The 6,237-nt window shown below is 39.8% G+C and overlaps 1 protein-coding gene and 1 long non-coding RNA gene across 2 annotated transcripts in view; one reads left to right on the forward strand and one right to left on the reverse strand.

Annotated features, from left to right (window-relative positions):
- The window catches only part of obsl1b (obscurin like cytoskeletal adaptor 1b), a 120,574-nt gene that overhangs the window by 86,431 nt on the left and 27,906 nt on the right, over nucleotides 1–6,237 (forward strand). The window lies entirely within an intron of this gene.
- Nucleotides 2,992–6,237, reverse strand: part of LOC104963608 (uncharacterized) — a 10,454-nt gene continuing 7,208 nt past the window's right edge. The window contains exon 3 of the long non-coding RNA XR_800334.1: nucleotides 2,992–3,071. This is a non-coding gene — a long non-coding RNA (uncharacterized lncRNA). The remainder of the gene's footprint in view (nucleotides 3,072–6,237) is intronic.

Genomic DNA, 6,237 nt, shown 5'->3' on the forward strand with positions numbered 1-6,237 from the left:
GCAAATGTTCCACTAGGTTAAAGACGGACCTTGTCTTATACTTGTGAAACCCATGAATTAGGCTGTTATTGATACTATTCTTCCTAGCTTTACACGTGACTGCGTTTTGTAAATGAGAGATTGTTTTCTTTGTTTCGGCCTGGAAGTGTCTTAATAATAATAATAATAATTCCTTATATTTATTATAGCGCTTTTCAATGACTCAAAGCGCTTTACAGATACACATTACACATACATATCATACATACATGTCATGTACTGTGGACAATACCCACAGGATCGAATTCAGGTGAAGTGTCTTGCCCAAGGACACAACGGCTTTACAGACGCAGCAGCGGTGGGTTTCGCCCCCTTGATCTGATAATCAATGCACAGCCCCACTGCGCCACATCTTCACACCTCGAAGTCATCAAGGCGCTTTACAAGTACACATTGATATCATACATGTACTGTGGACAATACCCACAGGAGCACATTCGGGGGAAGTGTCTTGCCCAAGGACCCAACGGCGTGACGCAGTGGCGGCGGGAGCGGGTTTCGAACTGGAGTTCCCCAACGCCCCCTTGATCTGATGATCGAACGCACAGCCCACTGCGCCACTCCGCCCGTCTTAAGGGTTTGTCTCTGGACTAGAAAATGCAATTGTAGTGAAAATGTTATCAAATTTCACAAGGGGAGGAGTTGGAAATTAATCTGTCAAGCCCATAATTCCCCCTACTTTTACTGCTATAATCAATTTCCGCTACAGATAAAAATAAATACTCTGGGCTTACTTCAGGTTGGAAAATAAGTTGGTCAAAATATATAAATAAGGGCCTCCCTCCCTCAGCAGTTAAATGCCCTTGACAGGTTTTAAGAGACCGCTCGCACAGATCCATAGAGACCAATTAAGGGCAAAAGTCAGAAGTAACTAACTTTCTAAAAACTTGACAGTTAGTGTAAAAAACTTTTTCACCACAGATGCTTTGATTTAGCAACCAAACACACACATTGGAACATTTGTGTGTATACAGGAAATTACATGTTAATTTCCTAGCCTGCCTACCTGTCCATTTATCCGCATGCTCCAGTCAATACAAGCAGCGTCTGCTTCATGCTCTCCCTTGAGAATTTACTGCCATTTTCAGGGCAGTTTGATAGCTGTCATATAGCGACAGTTCTGTGACGATGCTGAAGTCTTGAAACAGTATTTATCAGCACTGACTGACACTCAAGAGAAGCCCAGGCACCCAGGAGACAGACGGGCACACAGACAGACTCTTTAAGTTGATACTTTCTAGACATCCACTCTTTTGATAATGATGGATAAAACTATCATGGGCTAAGATATATGAAGAGGAGAATGATGAATACTTATCAATCAAGGCAGGATTAGAAGCCATAAAGTGCAGCACCACTCCTGAAGGAATATAAGATGTATCAGTTTGTGATAAAACAAGAGAGGTTTTGACTGGTTAGTTTTCGCTGAATGTAAATTACACTGACTGTTGGATGATCCTTATCAAAGCAGACACACATCTGAGACACTGACATTCTTTTGACCTTGAAAATATTAATCAATGCCGGCTAAGTTTTTGTTGAGTAAGCATTTTATTTGCCATGAATTCTCTTCATGTTGAACTTTAACACATGCTTTCAAAGGGGCTTTTTTTATGCTAATTCTCCGGTTCATTTGTGTTTAATGCATCTACTGTGACATGTTTACACGCTTTAATGTTCAAAAAGTCTTTATTTTTCTCATACTGCGCCTCTTTTTACCCTCTGTCCAGCAGGCCGGCTCTGTTGTGATTGGTCAACTACTTACGCCCCTTAGCCTGTTACTTACAATGTGTTGAAGCGCTAGCCAATAGATATGCGAGGGTAACATAGTGATGTCACTATCCAACAGAAGTAAACAAAGGAGTCCAACGCGACTCAGGCAGGGGGGAGTGTGTGGGAGATAAATTCAGCTCTGCACTTTTAATACTTTTTATATATTGGCCGAAATGAGAAAAAGGGCAAGACAGGAATTCTAAGAAATAAAAATAGGAACACAACAAGACTGAGAAAAAAAAACTCACTGCTATTTAATTTGAGCAATTTGTCCACTTTTCATCATGTGTGAAAGGGATGGAGGCTGCTCTCCCTCCAGAGATGTCTGGGTTCACATAAAAGCTTTCAAATTGAATTGTTGTTTTTGGCAGAAATCAGAGAAATGGCCATCCAATGATGTTGACTATTGATGTCTCTGCCAGGAGACTTCACTCGGCAGCGGGGATAAAAGTTAGCCCCAGCTGTCTGGCGCTAGATTCGGATCTTTCAGTGTTGCAAATCTTCTGAGAATATTTCAGTTACATCATGGAAACATGGGCTGCTCACTGCTTTGACCATTTCTAATTTTTACATTACTCACTTACATTTGTGTGCAGTTAAGACATAATTCCTTCCATAACGACTTTTTGCTCATACAAACTAATTTCTCTGCCCTCTCAATTCAAGTCTTCCAATTAAAGTCATTATCCCCAAATAGATTTTCAACAAATTAAAGTCAGCCCCCCCCCCCATCATGCTTCTCCTCTCCATTAATCTCTGTGCTCCCAGCTCTGCAGCTGACTGTAAGAGTCAGCATTACAGCACTCTGTGTGTTTTAGTGTTTTGTTAGCACTAAGTGAGCAGATGGAGGGCCTCAGGGATTGTGTATTTGATATCGAGCCGTCCATCTATGCTACATTAGCTAAGTGACTTGAGCATGCACTTGTGGAGCTCTGCGGAGAGGAAGTTGTGCACGTGTTACAGAATCTTAGAGAGGAAAGTCTGAGTTACTTACTATACACAATAAGTGGTGTTACAAATGACCAATGTATTCTCCATTTCTTTGTGTGTGTTGCAGATTTGCGTAAGCAGATGGAGAGCTTGGAGCTCAGAAACCAGAGGCTGAAGGAAGTGTTTCAGAGGAAGATTCAGGAGTTCCGCACAGTGTGCTACGTCCTGACCGGATATCAGATCGATATCACCACCGAGAACCAGTACAGACTCACCTCAGTCTACGCAGAGCACATGGACGACTCCCTGCTCTTCAAAAAGGTACCACACTTCACATTTATCTGATGCTCTACTTTAATGCTAATATGACAATACTTTGGTTCTATCAAGAACACAGTATTCACACAAAGAAAGACCTAAAAGTTATGTATGAGTGTGTTCAAAAGTAAGTAAACTTTTGAACCAGAAAAACACCATTTGAGATGATTAGAATGTAACCATTGACAAAATCCCAGAAATCCAGTTTCAAATAACTTACCGTAATTTTCGGACTATAAGCCGCGCCTTTTTTCCCATTTTTCGACCCTGCGGCTTATATAACGGTGCGGCTAATCTATGGATTTTTACAGCTAACGGCCACTAGGGGACCTCCTAAATCTATGGATTTTACAGGTTACAGTCCACCACCTTTAACTCTATGGGCTCTATGGCCGGTCCGCGCCCCCCACCTTTAAGCGGCGGGTTCCAGCAGGAAAAGCTGGAGGCCGGAAAAGAGTGAGACAGGTAGCGCGCAAAAGTAAAAGTGGAACCGAGAGTGGTACGAGAGACAGAACGAGAGCAAGACAGACAGACATTACGAGAGCGAGACAGTTTGTCCCCGTACCACTGGTTGAAAACCACTGCTGTAGATCACTGCCGGTACGTGCGCTGGGAGCGCACCGTTTAAGTTTGAAAGTTGAAAAGTTTGTGTGTCTGAAACGCTATGTGATACAGTACAGTTTACACAGCACAGCACATGTTCTGTAGCTACTATTGCACTAAATGGTAACACTTGAATACGTTACGCAAATATGCAACTTGTTTGTTGAAATGTTAATAAATGGGAGCTTCCTCAAACAGCCATCTCTTTCCCGACAATCCCCTCTGTGCACGAACCCTTACATATGGTTATTAAACATTAAAACACCTACGGCTTATAGTCCAGTGCGGCTTATATATGTACACATCATTCAATTTAGCTGCTGCGGCTTATATTCAGGTGCGCCTTATAGTCCGAAAATTACGGTATATCATTATTTGAAGTTGTTCATGCTCAGTCTTTAATGCACATCTGAGCATGCACGCTCTTTGAAGNGGAGGGATTGAGGTCAATCACTGGCACTTTTTTATTTTATTTTAAATGGTACAGTACACTTTATGTTGAACTATTTATTATGTTGTTGGTGCAACTGGCACTTTATGTTGAACTGTTTATTGTTTTGGCCAAGGTTATTGAGAGAGTTGGACTGAAATTGATTAGATTTTTTAAATCAACTGTTGGTAAATCAACAAAGTCTGTTATGGCCTCTGAAGCAACAGAGAGATGTTTTCTAATAGTCAGGGTTTCCAATGTTCTGAATGTACTTGAAAGTATTGTGTTATACTTAAAAAACAAAGTGTTATAGTTTACAGAAGGTCTACTACCTACCTGAATCTCTGAAATGTACTATATTCCTAAATATGCTATTGCTACACTTTATGGCAAAAATTGCACTTTTCTGTTGGTCTTGGTTAAGTACATCCTTGAAAAAAATAAACAATGTTTTGTTGCTTAAGCTTATGTATTCAGTCATTATTCAATGGTATACTAAAATCCATGTGAAAAAAATTGCTTCTCACTGTTCTCAGGTCAAATATTTATATGTGATAAAAAATGCGATTAATTGCGATTAATTAATTACAAAGCCTGTAATTAATTAGATTAATTTTTTTAATCGAGTCCCGGCCCTACTAAAAATGCTAACTTACGTCCGGGTTTTTACGACGCGTCACTGCGGTTCTCTATTGCACTTGACATCCACTAATTTCATCACCTTTTAGGATAACAATTTGACCGTGTCAAAAATAAATTACCTGCTGCCCCCGCTAACAGAGCCACACGCGAACATAAAGTCTGTAAGGTGACATGTTGTGAGGGATTATTTTCTCAGCGACACATCCATCCCTTTCTGCCGTTGTCAGCTGATTGACAGCAAGCAAATCGCACTGTGCAGCACTGAATTATTAAAATGGTCTTCTTTGTTGCACTGGTATAAGAAGTTACCAAAGCCTGCGACTAGGACAAAAAGGCACTATGATCCCCATAGTTTGGAGAAATATTTAGTTAAAGAAAAAATAAAGAGGTTAATAGGAGAAAAAAATTCCCTTAGTAAAACATGAAATAGTCAATTAACAGTTGTGTTGTAATGGTTAATTAATTTGATCATCAACATTTTAACTTTATTCTTGTTATAAAACTAAGTCTGATGTACTGCAGCACCTCTTTTCACCCTCCGCCAGAAACTAGAGCCCAGTCTGCTCTGATTGGTTAGCTGGTGGACTCTGTTGTGATTGGTCAACTGCAGGGGTGTCCAAACTGCGGCCCGCGGACCATTTTGAATCGGCCCTCACTCAGCAAATTAAAAAAGTATAATGACTTAAGTATAATAAACTTCTGCTTGTCTTACTGTACTTCTTAAGTACTCATGTATATACTCATGTATATACTCAGTATTCATGTGTAAGCCCCATTCTCAAATATATTCAGTCAATTAAAGTTGAAAACAAGTTGATAAGAAAAAAGCCCAATAAGAAACTCACATAACAACCTTGAAATCTCCCCTTCATATTTCCTCTTATTATCAGCAATCTGAAGCTTCTGTTTTAAGGAATGAGCTGCCAACACAATAAATGAAACCCTATGGAGAGCTATGATAGAGGCTGTTTTTTTCTTAAAGTATTTCAAGTATCAAGAATAATTGACATTGGATTGACTTTTCCAATTTATAACAGAACTTATGAGGCAATAAACGATTAGTGAGTGACCCAGCCCTTCGTATCTTTTTCTGTATTTGGCCCTCGGTGAAAAAAGTTTGGATGCCCCTGGTCTACTGTTTAGAGATGAGTCAGAAATGTCCCGTCCCCTGGCATATTACAAAAAATAAATTGGAGGCCTAGCCAAAGCACATAAAACAACCATGCGGATTTACTGACTAAAAATCCCATATCTAATATGGTTTTAGTGGCTGTATTCAAACAGAAAATAAAATGTACTCTCTCTGAGAAAACACTTAAATACACAAAGCTGCAGACAATTCTAATATGGGTCATTGTGTTCTCATGGATAGACTAACTGTCACTACATCAGTGTCCAACACAATTCGGAGATTGACAGTGTGTAAAGTTAATTTCATGAAAAGGAACTTTCAAAAAAGTTCAGATTTTAAGTTATTCCAACAGTTCTCATCAATATGTATA

This window comes from Notothenia coriiceps, unplaced genomic scaffold (assembly GCF_000735185.1).
Source record: "Notothenia coriiceps isolate Sejong01 unplaced genomic scaffold, NC01 NC01_scaffold00036395, whole genome shotgun sequence".
NCBI classification, from domain to species: domain Eukaryota; kingdom Metazoa; phylum Chordata; class Actinopteri; order Perciformes; family Nototheniidae; genus Notothenia; species Notothenia coriiceps.